The sequence below is a fragment of the Squalius cephalus genome, assembly GCF_949319135.1.
Source record: "Squalius cephalus genome assembly, chromosome: 14".
NCBI lineage: Eukaryota > Metazoa > Chordata > Actinopteri > Cypriniformes > Leuciscidae > Squalius > Squalius cephalus.
Window position 1 is genome coordinate 26,449,974 of NC_137135.1, and position 23,950 is coordinate 26,473,923.

At 39.1% G+C, this 23,950-nt stretch overlaps 1 protein-coding gene across 3 annotated transcripts in view; it reads left to right on the forward strand.

The window, feature by feature from the left end:
• lingo2 (leucine rich repeat and Ig domain containing 2) overlaps positions 1–23,950 on the forward strand; it is a 383,251-nt gene that overhangs the window by 33,335 nt on the left and 325,966 nt on the right. The window contains exon 1 of one of the 3 annotated variants that reach the window (XM_079891772.1): positions 23,663–23,680. The exons of the other annotated variants lie outside the window; for them this stretch is intronic. The gene's annotated coding sequence lies outside the window, so the exon portion shown is untranslated. Of the gene's footprint in view, positions 1–23,662; positions 23,681–23,950 lie in introns of those variants that run through there. 3 annotated transcript variants of the gene reach the window in all.

Sequence of the window (23,950 nt, forward strand, 5' to 3'; positions counted from 1 at the left end):
ACAGAATCGATGTTTTCCCCCACCACTACCATTCAGAATGACTCATGTTGTGGACGCGCTCCTCCTGGAGCAACGCAATGAAACATGGCAACTAAACCCAAATAATTCACAATGTTTTATTACAATATTGTTCTTTTTATAATGTTATGTAATATGACTGTCCCAATCATAGTTAGTAGTCGTGCATTGCCGTTTGAGCTGTGCAAGCTTTACTACAGCGTTAATTCTTAATCAAATGCATCCTATATGAGATTAATCAGATATGGATAGGCCTACACAAAATAAACACAATATTACAACTTACATTTGGACAAAACAAAACTTAGTCATGATGAAGGTGTAAAATGGTCCCAAAGATAATTGCGGCGCGCTCGCTATACATGTTTCACGCGCGTGCATGAACCCGCTTAATCGACGATCGATAAGTTTTATCGATTAAATGTATTATCGACAATTAATCAATTGTCGATTAAATATTAACATCCCTAGTCCTGATAATTGCTATATATTACACATTACTGATCTAACATCTCATTTTACTGTAATTCTTCATGTAGGCTAATGTTTATTTTAAAGCAATTTTTTTTTATATTATTTTAAATCGAACACAATGATGTGATTCATTATGCACAAAAGTGTGTAATAACATTCTATCAATTCCATGGTGTTATGTGAATATTCCAGAACTGTGATGTATTACCTGAATTCATAAACTTGGTCAAAAATCTTTCCATTCTAATGCATTTCGACTCCCATTTGTACTTATTGTTATGGCAGTGGCAGAAATAACAAATGGTTGCAATCTAAGCAAATTTCCAATGCTTCATATTTGGTGTGGGCAGAGACTGTGGAACAGTATTTTTTTTTCACCTGATAAACCAGAATAAATGTGCTCTGTGAAGATGACAAGCAATTTCAAAAACAACATCTTTCTGTGGCATATCTTTCTGTGGCATATCTTTCAGTGTCTGAAAAATAGAGTAATATAAATTAACTGTCAAGAATGTTGATGTGACTAGTTAGGGGGAAAAAGGACCAGCTTATTCTTAAGTTGAAGACCATTTCTATAGTCTTATTTGCTGCTTACTTAAAATAGTTATAAAACAAGCCTATTTTAAGTAGGGACTAATCTTTAAATCAATTAAATAAAAAGATAGCAATTAGAAACTACACCCCCAGTTGTAGTTCACTCCACATCTAAACATAACTTATTACTTATACTGTAAATTATACTTTTGAAAATATACTTGCTAAACTTTAGTGGTGATTTCTATAAGTATCCATTTTAACTCCTCAATAAGGAAATGCGGCATTAAACTGAAGTGATGCAGCTGTGCCTGAAAACAGTTTTATAGGCAATATATTAAATAAGATAAGTATTGACACAACTGAAATATTTATAAGTCTCTCGTTGATGTTCTAAATCACCTAATGCTCAATTACTCTTACCTAACCTTGTACGTATAATAGATTGATGCTTAGAAAATGGGCCATTTATAAACATTATTCATAGGACCATTGCTTTCTTCTGTTGGGCTCATAAAATTCTCAAGGACACAGACAACTAGAGCTGGTTGAAAGTACAGTAAAAAGAATATGACCACGGGGAGCTTGAATATACTGTTTTATCTGTTTCTCAGTAATTTCTGTTTAATCGCCTCAGAAAGCTCTTTTAGTTTTTATCACGTATACGGCTAAATGTGTGTGCAGTGCAGTCCCACATTCAGCTGCTCGGGATACATAAACATTCCAGGTTTATGGTTTATAAAATATAGTTTGAGCAGTTAATAGATCATATAATTCACTGTACATATATATATGCTTCAGTTTATGGTGTTTCTGACATATTCTACTATCAGAATATCAATTTGATTACTTTAGCTTTTACAACCATTATGGACAATGCATTGTTCCGTATATGCCTGAGCAATAGTTCCACAATGTTTCAAAGCCCTCACACAGTTTAATGTGATGTATAATTTCTGATTTGGAGAATAAATCTTGATTCCTGGGGAGCACAGTCATGTTGTGAACCTTGCAGGTTAAGCCCACAGCAATATGAAGGATTTACATGAAACTACAAAGAGTTTGTCTCTTTTAAATTGATCTTTGATGTCATTTGACTGACATCTTTTTTATGTGAATAAACGAATGCATAGGTGTTTTTGGATACCTAGCTTCTCTTGTGGTTTATGACCTTCTCTATCCAACCTGTTTTTTTATGATCGCTTAACAATCAGGCTATGCTCTGATGATGACGATGATGATCAATAGCATTTCACCATTACTTTGCTTTTAAATAATCTGCATTATGAAATTCATGTATTATGATGAATCAACTTTTGTTAAAGTTGGTCAGATTGGTGAAGAATTTCCAATGGATCTTAACCTTTCCAATATGGTGGACATGCATTATGGTAATACAGTTGTTAATGCTGCATCTAGAAATCAATATGTTGGTGGGAAACTCTTTGACTTGAGATTGGCAGTGGGTTGTAAAGTGCTAATAGTTACATTTGGCATTTGTTTATTTATACGCTGAACTGAGAACTTGTCATACATTATGTATAACATCACTGTACATATGTCCTCTGTATAACAAACAGCTGTGCTTGATTTATAATGTGAGCTCGATAGGTTCTATTGATTCCCGCCACGTTCAGCTGCCAAATCCACCACAGTTCAGTGGAGTGTGAAGCAATGTCCTTTTCAGTTTTTCCAAACACCCGGCAAACTTTCATATAATTCTCCACAGACACATTAGCATATTAAAGGAAGTGATTTGGAGCACCACAGGTGTATAGTGCTTTGAGATGCAATTTTTTTTCCCCTGAAGGTTTATTCTGCAGATCAACAATATAGTCATGCGTGGAACGGGGTGAAGGGCAAATCTGGCAATTTTATGAAACAGTCACAGTAGATTGTAATATCACAATCGTAAGAATTTGGCCGGGAGCACTTTGCCTCAAATAAATAGATGCATCTGCTTTGAATATTTCAGAAAATTACACCTCTTTGTAGGTGTAATTTATTCCTTAATTGTTTTTGATATCCATTTGTTCTCAACCCATCTTTTTGTTATTCTCAGTATAGTAATGACAAATCTCAATTTGATGATTATCAGAGTTAAATTTGCAATCCTTTTCATGTGATACAGAATCCAAAACACAATCTTTTTGACCACAGAGTTGCCTAATAGTGCACCTACACATGCCACTAATGCACACGTTCACTCAAACTTCACTGAGAGTGCACTGTTATGTCTGCTAGGTGCATAATAATAATAAAATCCACTATTGTTTTGTTCACGGTCGAATAGTTCCAATACAGTCCCTCTCGATGATGTTTTTGTAATTGAAAGTGAAGCTAACCATTTGATATGGTTTTGTCTTGGTCTCAAGCTGTGAACAAGAGAGAAGTTAAAAGGAGAAGAGACATCATGGGAGTGTTATACTAATTAGAATACGAGGATGACATCTTTAATATCTTCTGTAGCACTAAATCAACATGCAAAATCTCTCATGCTTTACTTCTGTTGTCTTTTTCATAACTGTTAAGTGCCTTGTTTCTGTAAATAAAGCATTGTAAGTGCACTATTTTTTTTCTGACAGTTTTTTGAATTAACAAATCCAGAACTAGTTATTATATTAACATTTTTGTTGTTGAATGTTCTTTCATGCAAAACTATCTCGGGTAGGGATGGGAACAGTGAGTAGAGTCTCTAAAAAGAACCTGGTCGATTTCAGTAGTGCCATCTGTTTTGGAATCAGACTGGTTTTCCAGTAGCAGAAAATATTAGCCTATAAATCACACGCTTAGAACATTAAAAAAAGAAATACAAGAAACATTGAGAAATTGATATGAAAACCTACAAAATAAAGAACAGAAATCATGACGGCTTTTGTTGGCAAATAAATGTTGTTTACTAAGTCGACGATGAAAGACATTTAATGTCCTTTAACCTGTTAACTGTAATGGCCCAAATCCATTACATATTTAAAACAGTAATATCCTATACTAAACCTAAACTAATCTTGACAAACTATATATCATTTGAAAGCTTACAATCTCTAGTTTTCATATTTGGTGATTTTCAAAATAAATTACAGAGGAGCCGTAATTTATCAATGTGCAACAAGAATATTTTCATATTCCTAAGGCGTGTTCAGACCTTTATTTTGAAATGGCAATGAACATTTTTATGCGTTTCTTAGAGGTTGAATTCATATCAAACTCTGCCAAACTTCCCATATTACTTCTGAATAGAATGTCTACTTCATAAATTGTATGAAAATTGTGGAAATAATGGTTCAGATCACTCAAACCACATATGGAAATGGAGGCGCCCTTATATGGGCAGTAATGGAGTCTGGTTGTCACCTAGTGAAAAAGTTTGGTACTGCACCCAAACAAAATCTTACTGAAAGCTCATTTTTTGTAGCCTAGAAATCTAGACGCACCCTAGCGGCAGCAAAAATTATTTTGCAGGCAGGGTAGTCTAGCAACTCTCCATTGACTTTCGTGCTGGAAAAACCTAAATTGGGTCAGGCCAATCACGTTGTGTATAGAGTAGGCGGGGCGGGCTTAACATGATGCCGACAGAGTTGCGACGGTTCCCTGCTAACGTCACTTGAAAACAAAGAAGAGTTGCTGCTGCTGGAGAACAGTCTTTCGAATCGGCTTTGGCCGCGACTCTGTCTGGAGGACTTGGAGTTTTTCTTTGAGAAAAGAGCAAAGAACGGCACTTAAGTCATTCTTAAAAAAGGAAGATGTGTTTGTAGTTTTGCTGGCCAGATTCAAAAGTTGAATCTATCATCTAACGTTAGCTCCGCTGTTAGAAAAACGCTCTGGTAGGTTGTAGCGCTGTCCTATTGCGTGCAGAGTGAATTTGAAAGACAGCCATTTATCCCACCCCTCGGATTGAGCCGTGTCTATGGTGAGTTGCCAGACCCAACATCTTGATGTAGGCTACATTTTTTGAGATATCAACCTAAATTTTGAAACACAACTTGTTCAGATTTTTTACTTTTTTGCAGTTTTAGAGTCGCCCAGGTTTTAAAAGTAGATATTTTATATAAAATATGAATAATTAAATTTTTTACATTGTGCATTTCCATAAACTCAAACTTCTATAACTTTTAGACAGTTACAGTAACAGGTTAAGCTCATATAGGTATCCAATTTCTATTCACTGAAAAACCAGGTGTACCGTATAGTGAACGATTATGCATGGCTGATGTAATTTTTCTGGGTTTTTTGAATAGAGTACAACAGGGCTAGGTACAACTTTAGAAAAAATTACTTTTCACTACTCCCATAGAGAAAAAAAAAATTGTATTGAACATTGATGGAGAAACAGATTTTGTGCATAAAATCGTATAAATGTATCACCAGTATGGGGCAAAAGACGCACATTATTTATACAAATATATTATTAAAAACATTTTAGCTAAATTATATGTAAATACTTGTTCAAAACAATAATTTTAGCAAAATGATATTGTACTATTTTCTGTTTGTTTTGATAAATAAAATTAATTTTTGTTCAATAAATATACTGTCATTAATGTTAATATAAAAATATATTTAAAAAATACAGAAACAAAATCATTTAAAAAGTGAAGATTCTGAAAGCATTGGAGGAGATCCCATAATAACTTAATATAGATTTACAGTAGTAACAATAGATGTTTTGTTGAAATGATTAATATCATATTTATAAATATGATGGTTTCATTATAAATATGGTGAGTATCTCCAAGGTGGAAACACCAAACTTAATATATGATATTTACCATATGAATCTAACCATGTCAATAAATGGAAAAGTCAGCCAGCTATTTGTTATCATGTTAATTGTTGTGCATTTCGCCCCAACAGCAGGGGAGCATTTTACCCCAAATAGCATACTTTTACAAATTCTTCCAGTATTGAAAAACTGTTGCTTTAATTACCTTGAACAAAACTGAAAATCATTAAGAAGGCCTTTGTCTCAAAATATAATCAATGATTTTAGTGCTTCTCATTTCTACTTAAATCTACAACATTTTATAAAACATCAAATATTAGATAAAATTAGCACTTAAAATTAGATAAAATCAACTTTGCGCTGCTGTCCGCGTTCGCTCAAGGATCAGCCTAATTTACACGTGTTTCTTGAAAAGCAGATGTTTTGGAAAGTGCTGCGGCAAGTTTTTGTGCCATCTAGTGGTTTAGAGGAAAATAAAATCAAACGAACCTTTTACCCCAGTGCGCCTTTAGCCCTGTTGTACCCTGTTTGAGTTGTGCTGTTAATTAAACAATTTAGCATATGAAAGTAAGAAACAAAATAAAGAAACAAAAATAATTTTACAAAAATGTGTCTTTGCTTTAAGTTTGTAGATCATGCTGAATGGCAATATACATCACAAGCACCATTATTTCCTCTTTTTTAAATCTTATCTTATATGTCCTAAAGAAATAGGATGATTTTTCCATTCACACCAAACTCCTCAACGTATCCAAAGTCAAATTAACTGAATGAACAAGTATGACATATGTGATTAATTATGTGTGCAAACAAACCCTCCTTTAGCTGAGATCCGCTCTTGCCATAAGTCAAACCCTTTAATTGATTAATATGCTTTTAATTATAATTAGTTGTCAGTTTGAATCAAATGATGTAATTCAATATGGTGTCATAAAAAAATCAACAACTATACTGATCACTAGAAAAGTCAGGACATGTACATCTAATGTAACATTCTCTTCTTATGACTTTTACATTTGCATGCATAAATTCCCCACAGCTTAAACGAGATTGATATTCTTGTTTTCGTGTGTGTCCACAGAAACAGGCACTTGAGATTTGTTCCTGCATTCTGAGGAAACCAAACAGGACCCGGGTTCAATCAGAAAGAAAGCCCATGATATGTGTCAAGCACCTGTTGATACAAAATGCAATCTTAGAATACAATTTTCCTATGTCACTTCAAACAGCAATGGAGGGACTCATGGAAATTGAACCAAGGATTGCATTTATGCCGGCTCATATTATAAAAATAAACACATAATGTATGTCTTTTACGTCACATAAAAAAAATCCACAAAATAATTTGCTTCTGTTCTCTTGAGCTCAAGGCTCAACTGAAGTTGTGTGCCACAAAAACCCCTGTGAAATAACTGAAAATAATTTTCCAAAATGTACCTTTTAAAAGAAATGTAACAAAAAAACTGTTTTCAAACTGGTAATGGTTTTAAAACAAACAATTATCAAATGAGAAAAGTTAAACATTTGAATAATAAACAGTCTGCCTTCAAAACCTGACCCCTTGTCGACAGATGAATTACTAGGAGTCATAAAACAATTAGGCCTAAACCAAGCAAGCAAGAGTGGGTGTTTTCAAAGTCTGTTTCACACCGACAAGAATTTCTGTGCTAGTGAATGTAGGGAGATTGGACTTTTTTGAAAAATGTTTTTACTCCATCCATTCGTAGTCCGCAATTTTGGTTATGAGTGAAAGAACCAGGGGGAGTCCAGCTCAGTTCCTGGAGGGCCATACTACTTTGGGACATACTACTTCGTCATCTTAACGGACAGCTCTGCCGTGTGCATCCTGTCACCATAAACTGCCCTGTCAATCATCTTGTCACAGTTAAAATCCTCCATTCAATCTAATTTCATTTCCTACCGTTTCGGAGAGAAATGTCGTAGCACGTTGATCTGCAAGCCGTGGGTCTTTCATGTGGAGATTCTCCTCATGTGTTTGCAATTTGAATATAATGATGCATTTAAAAGTTAATGTCTAAATGTGTCTTTACAAAAGTTCACAATGCTGCTGCAGATGAAATATAATGTGGACAACATTGAATAAATACATTTTCCTCTGGTTAGATACTGATAATTAATCACTCAAACCCCTTTATCTAAACCTCTCTACATAACCGCCGGACTCGCGCTTCTTCCATGTCTGTAGTTTTTTTAAGCTTGTGTTTGTGATTCTTATCGAATCCTTGTCCAACGCGCGAAGGGTTGCGAGCAATATTAGCCCTTAGAGTGTTCACGGATCTGCACTTCGAATTCTGACCGGAAAAAGTAGACCATCCGGGTATCTTTGGAATACTCATTTCAACACTACGATTTGGGAAGTACTATCAATCTCTGCAGGACAGTGGCCCTCCAGGAGCAGAGTTTGAAGTGTTCTTCTCTGCATTCACTCCCTTGTGGTTTATCTTGAAAAGGCACCTGTCAAATGAAAAACAAACAACTTTAGTAATGGCATTTGTGGTTAAAAAGTATGTGTATATATATATATTTAAAAAAAAAAAAAAAAAAAAAAAGATAGAAGATGACGATCGTTTCACTAGATAAGACCCATGTGTGAATTTTGTGGGCAGGAAAAAGTGTTGAAGAATGGTATTAATCAGAATGTAAATTAAATGAGATTAATCAATGAAAATATAGCCATTTACTTTAACAAGTTATTCTACTATTATAAATGTGTGTGTGCTCTTATGATGAGTGGCCATAAAGAGAAGACAGGAGATGATCTTGTGCTCAGCCATATAACTGTCTGTCATGAGACGAACTGAATACTCTTTGTGATAGCATCATATGTGAAGTCATGGGAAAAAACAGAGATCTTTTGTTTTAGTGTGTGATATACAATAGTGGTATAGGCCTATATGAAATTCATTAACTCCACCTTGATTGGATTACCTATATGAAAAACTGTTGAAGGCTGTCAGAGACAACAAATTGGAGTTGCTCTGCAGACCAACTCGCTTTATTTGACTGAAGTAAAGCCTATCTTCTGGTGTCAAAATCTGAGAGTGATTTTTCACAGAGGCAATAGAAGCAACAACAAAAGAAACTACTTTGCCTACCCCTTGATTTTAAGCCTAAAAAAGAGTGCATGCCAAAATGTTCAGTTAATAACAAACAGAATATCAGTTTCTTTTTCACACTAAGCTATTGTATGGCTTCAGAAGACTTGAAATATAGCGTATTGACCACTTTTAAGATACTTTGAAGGTGCTTTTGCACCTTTGCAAATTTGCACTCCGCAGTCATACAGGTTTGGAATGACTTAAGGGTGAGAAAATAATGCGAAAGACAAAGGATATACTGTAGGGAGAAAAAGGCAAAGGATCTCATTTTTACACTCGATACTTCATTCGCAAGCACCCATGTCTTAAGGGCATCACCATGTAAGAGGTGGTATTTTATGATGTGTTGCTCATTTATCATTATCGTGGCTTTGTTGGGGATAAACCAGAGGCGTTTGATCGAAAAGATGAGATTTAAGTGAGTTGAGGGGATGTTTTCAAGGTCTCTTTCTGTCCTGCTCTTGAAAGTAGGGTATATTTTACTCTCGGTCACAATTAAATTGCATCTGTCAGCAGTTTGGTGATAAAACAAGAGTGCATGGCTCTCTTTACTCTGACCTTGGACAAGGAGAGGATAAGGCAGAGAGGAGGATAAGGAAAGAAGAACGTTAATTTATTTGAATACATTCAAAATTTTTATCATACAATGCAAAGTGTATTTACACTATTCATTATACCTGAAATGAGTGCTAGTCCACATTTTTACACTACAAAACGCTCCATAACCAAAACTACTGGCTACATTTTTAGTTGGCAAACAAAAGGGCAAACCCCAAGGCAGTGCAAGAAACGGAGAGAAATGATGCCAGTGACACAGGTTTCATTTCACAAGCACACAAATATACACAGACAGCTCACAATGCACACATGCCAACAGCTGTGAAATAGAACACACTGCAGCAAATACAAGGACAAGGCCCAGGTGTCAACACACACTGGCACATTAGTACAATATCACCATCCTTTTTCAACCCAGGTGTAGACCAATCATAAATCTTTGGGGCCAATAAAAGGGTGTGTCATACACATTACAAGTCCATAAAGTGTCAGGAGACAAAACAGATCTATCAGTCAGAAAATAAGACCTGTTAAGCAACAGCACTGCCACAGTGAAACAGCACAACAAAATCCTTCATTTCTGTTGGTCTACTGTTTCCTCTGTCTACTGTTTCCTCAAAAGATTTGGGTCTGTAAGATTTTTTGTATGCTTTTGATAGAAGATTCTTATGTTCACCAAGGCTGCATTTATTTGATCAAAACTACAGTAAAAACTAATAATGTGAAATATTACAATTATTTTAAAAACTGTTTTCTATTTTTTAATATTTTAAAAGCTGAATTTACAGCAGCCATTAGTCCTTGATGCTTGAAGAAACATTTATTATTATTATCAGTGTTGAAAACAGTTGTCCTGTTTAAAGTGCCTCTATTATGCTATTTTAAAGGTACCTAATTCTTTTTGGAGGTCTCCTACAACAGGTCTACATGCATCAAAGGTCAAAAAACACTTAATTTTCTCATAATATACATTGCACATCACCACATTTTTCAATGATTCTCAAATGACTCGGATGAATCACTCTCTCTAAATCCCTCCTTTCCTCGAGCCCTGCTCTGATTGGCCAGACAGCCCAGTCTTTTGTGATTGGTCTACTGCTTGCAACACTAGGTTAGGGTTATCCAATAACTGAACTTCAGCTCCGGAGGCTTCCTCAGTCCTCATCAATTGTACACACTGTAGAGACAGCAACGATGACGTGGGTTTTACCATATCAATCCGAGCGTGAGTCCGATGAAGAAACATCAGAAAAACTAGTTATTTAAGCTGAGCCTCCATCGCAAGGACAACTCGAGCAGGACGTTTCTCAATGATATGGTTCTCATTTTGAGGTAGCAACTGTAATTCCTCACCATCAGGATTACCAAGTGTATGTCCATCAACAATCCTTTGTACATATTTCTTATTTATTGCGGTGCACATGTGAGAACTGGATCAATAATGGTGCAATCTTGCTCCATCCTTTATATTAGTTAGAATGACAGACAATCTGCATTAATAGACAAAGTTTATGGTAATAGTGGCCCACAGCTGATTGGCCAAACTAATTCAGTAAGACAGTAATAACGTGACTTGGCCGGTTAGCCAGAGACCTACACAATATAAAACACAAAATTATTTTGAATGTATTTTTCAATGTATTTTGTACACCCTGTATAAAATATATACATCAATAATTATTCATACTTACAGGTTGTGATTCTGAGGACCAAGCTGATCCACATAAACCGGGTAGTACTACTGTACTGACCCATCCTTTCAAGAGCAGGCGTTTTGCGAATCCCGCTTTGAACTCCGAGATTTGAGAAGCAGTCGTCAGTAAAATGACTTGTTTTAGGGCGGGTCAATTTGTTTGCGGGCGGACAATGTACATCATAGGCGGGCATTATGCAAATGTGTTTTCTAGTGACGTTGAACCTTAACGCCTTTATTTGAAATCAACATCTTCTGTAAAATTATGTATTTAATTGTAACTTTTGATCAATTTAATAGTCCTTGCTGAATTAAAATATTTGTTTAAAAAAAAGTTTGGGGTCATCGGAGCCCCTAAAGGGACATAGTGAAGAAAAAAAATTAGATGAAGGAAAAATTATTTGTCAAATGTTTTGCGTACCCCCGAGAAACTTTGTTTTAGCATTGACTTATAATTTTTCCTCCCATCTCATATTTTTTTCCACCACCATGTCCCTTTAGGGGCTCCGTAGACCTCAAAATTTTAAAAGTATTTTTTTTAAAGTTTTTTTAAAGTATTTTTTTGTCAGTGCTGATTTAATTAGCATGCTGATAACATGATGTTTGCATCTTACAGTTTCACTATAAAGCCCTCTAGGAAAAGTTAGTCAAAATTGTAATCCAAATGAAATAGTGAAACATTTTACAAATCTACTAAATGTGACTCTCCCAATCCTGCGTATCTCTATATTGTCTCGATCAGGAGTTGTGCTGTGTGATTTGTATTCAACACAGATTTTGCGGATGCATTTGCATTGCTATGTTATGAATTTGCATAATTCCTTTAGTAAATTGGATGGAGGATTGTAAATAGGAATACAGATGCATGCAGATAAATGCCGCTATCAGAGTGTGCAATTTGTTCTAAGTGGACTCTGTGTTTAATTTATTTGTAAAATGTAAACTTTCACAGGTGGTCTTACTTACTGTTCACTGTTGAATTGTACAAGTTTTTAAAGCCAAGTCGCTTATTGGCAGCAATAGATTTTTGCAATGACAACTCTTCTTTCCAACTTCACAATCACTTATGAAACATTTTTTTTTTTTTTTTTTTTTCAGGCAGTGAGCCACTCTTCATTCAGAGAATTGACATAACAAATTAACATATTAATCTGACTAAAAAAGTACCACCTGGATACAGAAATCTCTGCAGAGAGTAAGTGTCTGTATAGACCTGTCTTTTTGCAGGAAAGGCTCCTGAGAGCGGCATCTCGCAGAGTCTGATTCAAAAGGCCCAGTGGCTCTGAAAAACTCAATTTTCCTAATCACTGGTGCAGTTTCAGCCTGACTGGCTGCAATTGCCCTCACATCACAAAGCTTCATTCAGCTCACTCTACAAAGGCAGCCAACACACAGGCAGATTCTCAGCACTGGAGAAAGCACCAACAACAGTCGCATCTGATCCATATTTATCAGAAATGCGTGTTCACTTTGCTGCAGTTTAAAAAAAAAAAAAAAAGAAGCTAACTTTTATGACAGCTGAGGCTTTAATTAGACACTAGCTATAGAGCTGAACCTTGGCTTTCTCATTCCTGCTGCTATTTCTCTGACGCTTGTCCGTTTTTTCATCTTCCCCCTAATTTAAACTGACGTAACATAAAAGACGTGCGTCTATAAAGCACTGCTCATAGCACTGCCTATCTGTTTTATTTACTGAGGCTCATAAAAGGCAGTGAAGAATGGTCATATTTACTGCCTACTGAAGCTAGAATCAGAAATTAAATGCAACATTTTTGGGGGAGAATAAAAGCCGAAAGTAGCTTTTTAAAGGTTTTCGTTTATTTTTATTTTGGCAAAAAAAAAAAAAAAAAAAAAAAAATCCTGAAAATGAAGCCCTATTCGGACGGGATTACCTTTACAAGGGAAGATGGAGTAATGTAATTTTACCACAGGGCGTCTGTAATATTAATGGCCAATTCGCACAGGATAAGATATCTCCGTAAAAACAGCAGAAGTGGGAGAGGTAACTCGATTTACGCACCGCAGTCACTCCTTACGTCAAGTGCGTATTACGTTGCCTACTGATATCACGTTCACAAACACATATAACCTATATTTATATATAGCCTATATATAAAACAGCTATGTCCGGTCGAACGATGTATTAATTAACTTCAGACTGGATTATGTTGGTAATAGGCGCTTACCTAATGCTAAATGATGTTTTAACAAGTGCTTTCGATCTTCTTTTTGATCTGAATGGTATGTGGAAAACGTAACCTATGTTCTCTGAATAGGGAACGAGACGCTGCGGATAGCGCAGTGGGATATTCTCTGAATGTGCCGATTGTCTGAAGCCCTATAGAATCACGCCAATTCATTGGCTGATGGCGCCCGCGCAATCTGGCTCCGCCCCGACGCTCTTACGTCGCATCATTACATATTCGCGTGCGCCATCTGCTCCTCAGATTTCTCTGCCGAAAAGAAAACTGTCAGCAGCGCGAGGAGCTTGGCAGCTAACGCAGCGTCTCGTTCCCTATTCAGAGAACATAGGTTACGTAAGTAACCAGAGACGTTCTCTTTCATAGGTTCACTCAACGCTGCGGATAGCGCAGTGGGAACGGACTACCAAACTCGCCAAGCTAGAGCGCTTTCCATGAATGGTACATAAATGAGACAACGACCAAGATGAGTTCAAACAGAAAGAACCTGGGAACCCGGGGTCATGTCAAGATCCAAATTATAGAACCTTACAAAAGTGTGCGGAGAGGACCAGCCTGCCGCAACACAAATGTCCTCCAAAAGTGCTCCTCTAAAAAGAGCTTGAGAAGATGCCACACTTCTGGTGGAATATGCTCTAATGCTAAGAGGTGAAGGCAAGCCACGCACCTTGTAAGCCAACGAGATAGCTTCTGTGACCCAGTGGGAAATCCTCTGATTTGATGCAGCAAGCTCACGGCGGCCAGCACCGAAGCAAACCAGAAGCTGGTTAGATTTCCTCCAACCACCTGAACGGTCTACATATATCTTAAGAGAACAAACTGGGCAGAGCAAGTTAAGCTTCCTATCTTCCTCAGAAGAAAATGGAGGAGGGTGGAAAGCGTTAAGGTTAACCACCTGCGAGCGAAAAGTTGTGGAAAGAACTTTGGGGACGTACCCTGGTCTCGGCCTCAAGGAAACCTTGACCAAGCCAGGAGCAAAGTCCAAGCAAGACTCGCTAACAGAAAGAGCTTGTAAGTCTCCTACCCGCTTTAATGAGGACAAAGCCAACAAAAGAGAAACCTTGAGAGTCAGAATCCACTCCGGAGCTGACTCCAAGGGCTCAAAGGGGGCCTTCGTCAAACCCTCTAGGACAACAGAAAGGTCCCATGAGGGAACTCTAGGGGAGCGAGCCGGTTTCAGGCGCTTAACCCCACGCATGAAGGCCGAAACTAACCTTAGTTTCCCCAGGGGAATCTCGTCCGATTCCCTATGTGCTGCAATAGCTGCGACATAAACTCTGAGAGTGGTAGCAGCTGCTCCAGAAGCAAACTTCTCCTGCAGGAACTCCAGTACTGAACCCACAGGGCAGTTAACTGGGCTCTTATCATGTGCTAAGCACCATGTCTCAAAAATCTTCCATTTGGAAGAATATAGCCTCCTTGTAGAAGGGGCTCTAGCACTCGCAATGGTCTCCTGAACGTCAGTTGGGAGATCAGAACTTAATGCTAACGGCCTCTGATCGGCCAAACATACAGCTTCCACATGTCTGGGCGAGGATGCCATATCCTGCCCTGCAGCTGGGACAGCAGGTCTTCCCTGACCGGGATCTTCCAGGGGGAAGATTCCAGCAGAGGAATTAGCTCCGAAAACCATGGCTGAGACGGCCAGAACGGAGCTACCAGGAGGAGGCGGACTCCGCTCTCTCTCACTCTGGCCAAGACCGCCTGGAGCAGTTTGATGGGCGGGAAGGCATAGAGTTTCTGCGTTGGCCAAGGGTGAGCGAACGCATCTATCCCTAATGGAGCCGGGGGACTCAGGGAGAACCAAAGCGGGCATTGGGACGACTCTTGAGATGCAAAGAGGTCCACTTCCGCTTCTCCGAAAACCTCCCAGATCAGGGCCACCGTCTGGCGGTTCAACATCCATTCTCCCGATCTGAGTCTCTGCCTCGACAGAAAATCTGCTGCGAGGTTCAGAACCCCTGGGACATGAACTGCTCTTATAGATAGGAATCTGCTCTCAGACCACAGGAGAAGGTGACGCGCATGCCTGTCTAGGGTGCGCGACCGAGAACCCCCCTGCCGGTTCACATAAGACACCACTGCCATGTTGTCTGTTCTGACAATTACATGGTGTCCCTCCAGAAGAGGGAGAAAATGATGCAGAGCCAGAAAAACGGCTCTTAACTCCAGGCAGTTTATGTGCCAAGAGAGAGTCTCGCCAGTCCAGACCCCACACGTTGGTCTGCCCTCGAAAACTGCTCCCAAGCCGGTGAGAGAGGCATCCGTCGTAATCATCTGGCGACGAAATACCGCACCCATGCTGACCCCTTTCCGAAGAAAAAGAGAGTCCCGCCAAACTGACAGGGCTCGAAAGCAACTGCGCGATACCTTCAGTAGGCGAAGGGTTGGCCCGGAGGGCCGAACCCCTGAGAGCTTCATCCACCACATGAAGGGTCTCATGTGGAGCAGGCCCAGCGGTAGCACGGAGGAGGCCGCGGCCATTAGGCCCAGCATCCTGCGGCAAGTGCCCACAGACACATGATGGCCTAGCGAAAAACGGGCCAAGCATGTCGTCAGACTATAAATCCGTGCAGGAGCCAAGCGGGCCTGCATGAGAACGGAATCCATGTTCACCCCCAAGAAAACGGTGTTTTGAGCCCGAGCAAGAACACTCTTCTCCGAGTTCAACCTCAAACCGAGAGACTGGATATGACTCAGGACGATGTCTCTGTGGTGGGTCACTATCTCCCTGGACTGGGCTAAAATGCGCCAATCGTCCAGGTAATTTAGAATACGGATGTCCTGGAGCCGCAATGGGGCCAGAGCTGCATCCATACACTTCGTGAATGTCCTCGGGGCCAGAGCGAGGCCGAAGGGAAGGACCCTGTACTGGAACGCTCTTTCTCCAAAGGCGAACCTGAGGAACTGCCTGTGTCGCCGTACAACCTGGATGTGAAAGTAAGCATCCTTTAGGTCTACTGTCACGAACCAATCCCCTGGCCGAATCTGAGATATGATAGCTTTCAGTGTCAACATCTTGAATTTCCCTTTGTAAAGGGCGAAGTTCAGTCGGCGGAGGTCCAGTATGGGACGCAAACCGCCGCCCTTCTTCGGGACCAGGAAATAACGGCTGTAAAAGCCCCGCTCGGTTTCCCCTGAAGGAACCTCCTCTATTGCTCCTTTGAGAAGGAGGGATGAAATTTCCTGCTGAAGTACAGAAGCCTGAATGGCGCTGTCTACTATAGTAGGAAAGACCCCGTTGAAACAGGGGGGATTGCGGCAAAACTGAAGAGTGTAGCCGAACCGAACTGTGCGAAGAACCCAAGACGATACCCCTGGCAAGCGCTCCCATTTCTGAAAGAAATGTGAAAGAGGAAGAGGGATGTTGTAATGCAGACGACATACCTGAGTGAGGGTGTCGTGTTGACGTTCGTGGGGTAGAGAAGTTGACTGTGCAGGAGAGCCCTTGGCGTCCTGGCACGTGATGGGAGATTTTTCTCCTCAATCGCCGGAATGGCGGAATAGCCCTGTTCCACAGAACCTACTAGGTTGGTGAAATCAGCAGCTGCCGCATTATTGAGGCGCACAGAGAAAGGCTGCTTCCAGGATCTGGAAATCTCGTGATGCAGATCACTGAAAAATGGCAGCTTTCTCCGTTGAGGCCTAGAATAAGGGCCACTGAGAAATCTCTCGTCGAGGTTCGACGACTGAGATTCACGGGGCTCGTCCGGCCAATCAATAGCGAGCTTCTCCGTAGCGCGCGAAAGTACGTCAACGAGCTCCGCGTAGGCCGCAGTAGGCCGCGCTTCCTGGCCGCTCGGCGGGATAACCTCGTCGGCGAGAGTAGGCCTGAAATCCTCGGAGTCGGAAGCCTCGGTAAAAAGTACATCCTCCAGCCCGAAAGAAATCGCGTCGCGTGCTCCCGGGCTGGGGCGCAAATAATCGTGCGAAAATTCGACTGCCATGGCTCGCGCGTGCCGAGGGGAGGGGAGGGGAGGGAGGGAGGGAGGGAGGGAGGGAGAGAGAGAAAGAGCGGGGCTCGTCTGCGCGAACTCCACATCCTCAAGCTCTACATCCGAACCCCAAGTCGCGGATCCTTGAGAGGCCTCGGGAGCGCGACAGGGGGAGACGAATGATTCCCTCTCAAAAACCACAAGCCGCGATTTGAGGGTTTTGAGCAACAAATTTTCACAGAATTTGCATTTAGACGATCCTATGACTGCCTCGCGCGCATGTGAAAAGCCCAAACATTTAACACACTTACTGTGTGGGTCGTCGCTAGCGATGTAACGAGCACATGGCGGAGTACAGCGTCAGTATTCCATGGCAACTTCACCGTAAGGAGAAACAGAGTTCCGCTTGAACAGTTGCAGAAGCGCCAAGAATAATCCAGAAGTCGTATTTTTCGAGCTCAGAAAAATCACGACCGAAGGGCAAACGTGACCGCTTCGTTCTGAAGGCAGAGAAATCTGAGGAGCAGATGGCGCGCGCGAATATGTAATGATGCGATGTAAGAGCGTCGGGGCGGAGCCAGATTGCGCGGGCGCCATCAGCCAATGAATTGGCGTGATTCTATAGGGCTTCAGACAATTGGCACATTCAGAGAATATCCCACTGCGCTATCCGCAGCGTTGAGTGAACCTATGAAAGAGAACACTTGAGTTCTGTCACAGGCTTGTCCCACCGTCTAGAACGCAACTGAATGCTTTTTCAAGCGTCTCCATACTTGAAAAACTGCGGAAAACTACTTTTAAACAGGAAATGACGAAATATTTACGTACGTATTTACAGCGGGTCTATTCGCACGGGATTAGTATTACCTGAGTTAATTTTTCCGGACCTTTTTACTGAAGGTAAGTCACCGTAATCTTTACTGACATTGTCTGTAATGATTACTGAGATGGCACATTCGGACGGGACTAAAATCACAGAGAAACTCTGGTAATTATTACTTCACCCCACCTCTCCATGTGAAACTAGTCCTGTCCGAATAGGGCTTTTGAGTTCCAGTTCTTTTCACTGCCAAAAATTCTCTGTTGTATATTTGCCTTTTTATTCTCTACGCCTTGGCACATGAGTAAATAACTGTCCTTGTGTAGCCAAAGGTGTTTTTAGTGAGAATTTCAAAACATGTAGGTATTATTTACTAATGTGTAAATGTGCAAAAGTAGACCATGACTTTTAAGTGCAGTGGTGTTTGTCTCATGATGTAATTTGGATCTGCAAATAAGCTGTGATGAACCTATTTGCATTTGTGTGTACTGTATATAATGCAGTGGGGCCAAACAGTCAGAGCACATTGAAATTTTTAGGATTCATTTTAGAACCAAAATATACATTTAGAGAGAGAGAGAGAGAGAGAGAGAGAGAGAGAGAGAGAGAGAGAGAGAGAGAGAGAGAGAGAGAGAGAGAGAGAGAGAGAGAGAGAGAGAGAGAGAGAGAGAGAGAGAGAGAGAGAGAGAGAGAGAGAGAGAGAGAGAGAGAGAGAGAGAGAGAGAGAGAGAGAGAGAGAATTTTGGGCTAATGTAGGCACATTCGTGGTATGTTGACTGACAGCTACATTGCTGTGATTCTGGCACACCCCTATCTGACTGAATTATATCAGAAATGTCAGCTATGCCCTCAGGTTTACATTTACTGAGGCTCACTTAAAGCATGGTCAGTGGAGCGAGCTGGCCTGACAAGATGGAGAACAACTAGAAAATGACCATTTGCTGACCGTGTCATTGTTATTCTCTACAACTGCAGTAAAACTGACATCACATGATGTAAAAGATATGTGTTATTTAATTGTGTTTGGATTGTCTAGATTGTGTTTGAAGAGACTAATTTCAATGCAAGCTATCCTAATTATTATTTTTTTTACTCTTCCTATCTCTTGTTTACGGAAATACGGAAGCCCTGAACCGCAACGTAAAAAAAAAAAAAAAAAAATTCTGTAAAAAAAAAAATAAATTCTGAAAAAAAAAAAAAAATGCTATCATTTCGAGATTAAAGTCGAAACGTTTCGAGATTAAAGTCGAACCGCAACGTAAAAAAAAAAAAATTCTGAAAAAAAATAAATAAAATGCTATCATTTCGAGATTAAAGTCGAAATGTTTTGAGATTAAAGTCGAAATGTTTTGAGATTAAAGTCGAAATGTTTCGAGATTAAAGTCGAAACATTACGAGAATAAAGTCGTAATTTTTTTTAGGAAAGACCTGCGCTCGTGAAGTCGAACTGCTTCTGACATGGATCTAAACATAGCTTTTTACTTTTATCTGGGCTTTCAACAAAAGGACATTCTACAGGTGCTAATCTACCAACATGGCATTACCATTTGTCTTAGGACGTTACAAAATATACTGCGCCGGAATAGACTTTACAGGCGAAAACACTTTTCAGACTGGATGGAGGTAGCCAGCTTTATATCTGAGGAAACAACGGGATCCGGCCACATGATTGGATACAGGATGATGCACTTAAAATGTATCCAGAACGGTGAAGAAGGAATCAGTGCGGTTACTGTTGTGTTCTCGACCCAGATAGTGTTGCCTATTATAGACGAGCACGAAAACACGTCAAAAACACTGCCACATAAAGTTTCGATCAGATTGTGAACCTACTCCGGCGGAGTCTGTGTGCTCGTCTATAGGCAACGCCATGGTAATGCATGTTGGTAGATTGGCACCTCGAATTTTCTTTTTGTTGAAAGCCCAGATAAAAGTAAAAAGCTACTATTTTGTGTAGATCCATGTCCGAGGCAGTTCGACTTCACAAGTGCATTTCTTTACACACACACACACACACACACACACACACACACACACACACACACACACACACACACACACAAAATTCAGAATTGGAAACACGCCCTATGCACCAGTGGACACGCACCGTTATGAATGCACACACACGCAACTTCTACAGAAGACTGTATTCTCTAAAAACGTTTCGGCTTTATTCTCGAAACGTTTCGACTTTAATCTCGAAACGTTTCGACTTTAATCTCGAAATACTAGAAAAAAAAAAATTTACGGATTTTTTTTTTTTTTTTTAACGTACTAGAATTTTTTTTTTTTTTTGACGGATTTTTTATTTTTATTATTTTGGTACTAGAATTTTTGTATTTTTTTTTTATGGTTTTTTTTTTTTTTAACGTTGCGTTTCAGGGCTTCCGTACTTGTTGTTGCCATACATTGTGAGATAAAGTTTTGCTACTGTAAGCAATGTTCAGGCTTCTCAGCAATTTCTACAGCCTGCCAATTTTAGACAAAAAATAACTTGGCTTGGATTTTTCAAAACTTTCAAGGAAAGTCCTTGGATTGAGAGTGTCATTCATGTAAAATAATCATTTCTGCAAGATATACAAGTAAAAGTGTGTGTATTTAAAAATATAAGTTGTTTTATATATAATGTTTTAATTTAACACAATTACATCTGGCAGTAATGTGCCTTTTTTTAAGTCGGCATGAAATGGAACTTGCGATAGTGTTTTATTCCCTGTTGTGGTGGATATATGAGTGAAATGTCTTCTCAAACAATAAAAGTGTGGGATTTTTCATAAATCATAAACTAGTAAAGCTTTTGGGTTGAGACACACACAGCTCTTTGGAAAGGTGGTGCTTAGGTGGAAGCCATTACTTCCTGCTTGAGAGAAACGGGGAGAAATGAAAAAAATAAATACGTCATTGAACGTAACGGCAATATTTCATAAAAAAAATCTAAACAAACAACAACAAAAAAAACAAACAAGAGTGGACAATATTGATTTCATGGTGACTTTAAGTCCTGCTACTTAAATATGGTTCTATAAAATGCTAATTATATACTGATAAGTTTAGTTAAGGAATAAATTGAGAGGATATAATGGCCCTTTCTCAGCTTCAGTACTGACAACGGACAATCTACTGCATGATTTCAGTCTCAAATTTTACCTTTGCCTAAACCAGTGAAGTGGCAAGGTACAGTATAACCCATAATAGTGAAATAATTTCCACTCTTCATTATCAATATCGCTTTGCTGATTAGCCAGTGCTGCCTTTATGAAGTTTTAATGCTTTGCAGTCCATTGCGCTTCATAACAGTGAAAGTAAAGCATTAAATTGTGATTAAAAGATCGATTACATAAAAGAGAGAGATTTCAGAGCAGCCAGAAGCAGGTTAGCCTACATGTTCAAAGATCCCTTTGAGACTGAAGCTCTTGGACCAGGATGTAGGGTGATTCATGGTCCATGTTCATTTTAAATGGGATTACTGGACCTCTACAATGACCCGGACAAAGAATGGCTCTTTCTTTATCTCTAAATGAAAATATTTCATTTGCTATTTAATTTTTCATTCTGCTCCTGTCTGCCACTCTCTCCCTCTCCATTTCTCATTCACTCACTTTTTTTTGTTGAGTGCACTAGTGTGTAGGTGGACTCTGCTGGATGGATTTTTCTCAGTGCTAGTGAATGATGATCCTCTAGCTTTGGACATGACCACAGTAACCGGGAGCTGTAGTGGGAGGTCTGCAAATATCTGCCACAAAGCCAAAGACTTCCAAGCCACCACAGTCTGACCCGACACAATGAAATGCTCACCTCTGGTCACAGACTTATGCGGCACACTGCTTGGTCAACACACTCAATATTGTTGCCAGTTTAATAACAATGACACTGAGAGTCAATTGATTTTACCCAGTTAGGAAATTGATCTGGTTTCTGGCATACCTTGTTGTTTACTCTCAACTCCTTCAGGGGGCTAGAAAACTCTTCTCTATTTTGTACACAATAAATTTGTATGTTACAAGAAACCACAAATCAATCAGTCCGTCCGTTCGTCCGTCCGTCAATCCGTCCACCCGCCCGCGACACAATCCTGCAAATTGTCTATTTGGATTAGTTTTTGGTTAATGTGTTTTTGCTGGAGTCAAAATGCCTCCAAACAGAAGCAATATGTATTACTATAAGTCCTTTCTTCGCACAACAATCATTCAAGTCTGTACTTTGTGATAGATGGTGAAAGCTTCGATAATATCTGTTATTTGGGTTTTGATGAGTTAATTTTTTTTTAAGAGAAAAAGGTTCTATGATAATATTGTTACAATCATGATAGTGTCTGAGCTGAGGTATCTGTGGTATAATCTGATATCTGTGACCTTAAGCATAAAGACAATCTCAACAGAATGTGTGGGTTAATAAGATGGCTATTGTTGTTTTAAAATGTTATGAAAATATGAGTGTGGGGGTGTGGGGGGGGGGGGGGGGATTACTATTTATTTACTTTTTACAGGTCTGATTTGTAATATTGTTTTGATTTTGTACAGACTCAGTCTCAGAGAAAGGACAAAGTGCATCAGCACAAAGCATGAATCAATCTGAATATAAGCACATCTCCATGCTCTCACATAGAGGTGTAAATCGGACAGTTCATCACGATACGAAATTATATCGATTCAAAAAGTTCTGCGATACGATTCGATTTGATTCAGGGCTATATCGATTGATTTATTGATATTTTGTTCACACAACCAGTTACATTTTTATTAACTTAAATGCAACCAAAATATATAACATTGAACGTTTAATTAAACTCTTTGAAAATTGCACGCCCTCTTCCAGTTGGGACATTTACTACAGAAGAGTTCATTTGCAAAAACTGATAACTCCGTTCTTCATAAATCATGTTTTTTATTATTTATTTTTTTATTGTGCATTGAGTAATATCAATCAAACTGCAGCTGGGTTGTTTTAATTAAGTAATAATAACAACAACAACAAAATACAGGTAATTTGCTAAATTAAAGTTCATTGAAAGTATGCTTTTTATATATTAAAAGTTTTTTTTTTTTTTTTGGCAAAAGCGGATAACTCCACATTTCATGTTTCAGAGTTAAATTAAACCAAGTAGCCTAATGATATATAATAAACACTCTGTTAATCTTTGTAACATTAATCTCCTCAGCTGACATAGATGCCTGACAAACTTTGTTGTTGTGATTACACGCAATACAGGGAGTCTTTCCTTTTATGCCCGAAGATATCACGGGTTCATCAAGTTTGTTGAAATTATCCTTCATCGAAACTCCTCTCAGCTAGCGCGTCTTTTCAAAGAGACTAGCAGCCTTGTCACCTGACCTAAATACTGCGCACCGATTGGCTAAAACGGACTTATCGGGTCCTACAATCAGAGACGTCCCTCCCAGAGCCGTTAAATATGATATGTTTTTCAACGGCTCTGGTTCCTCCTAATAGGAGGTATTTTAATTATTGTTTTATGACCCTTTTCTCCCAGTCTCTATTTGTTGTTGTTTTCCAGAGCTTTTTTGCTTTCAGAATAATAGATTAAATGTCACAGTGAATGATCAGTGGATTGTTTATCCAGATTTGGGGAGGCGGATTCATGCAAAATGTAAGCATCTCGCTGCTTCAGCTGTTAAAGTGTATAAATGTGTAAAGCCAGTTGATTGTCTCCATGTATATTTTACTCTACATTTTTCTTAATAACATATCCTAGATCCAGATTTTTGTAATGAGAAATTGAACAAAATAATAATAATAATAATAATAATAATAATAATAATAAAATAATTGTGCAGTCCCTTCAGAGGAGCTTTTGTTCCTGTGCCTGTGATGTTCCACCTCCTGAGTGTGGTGAAGTCTTTGGGCTGAGAGCAGTGTG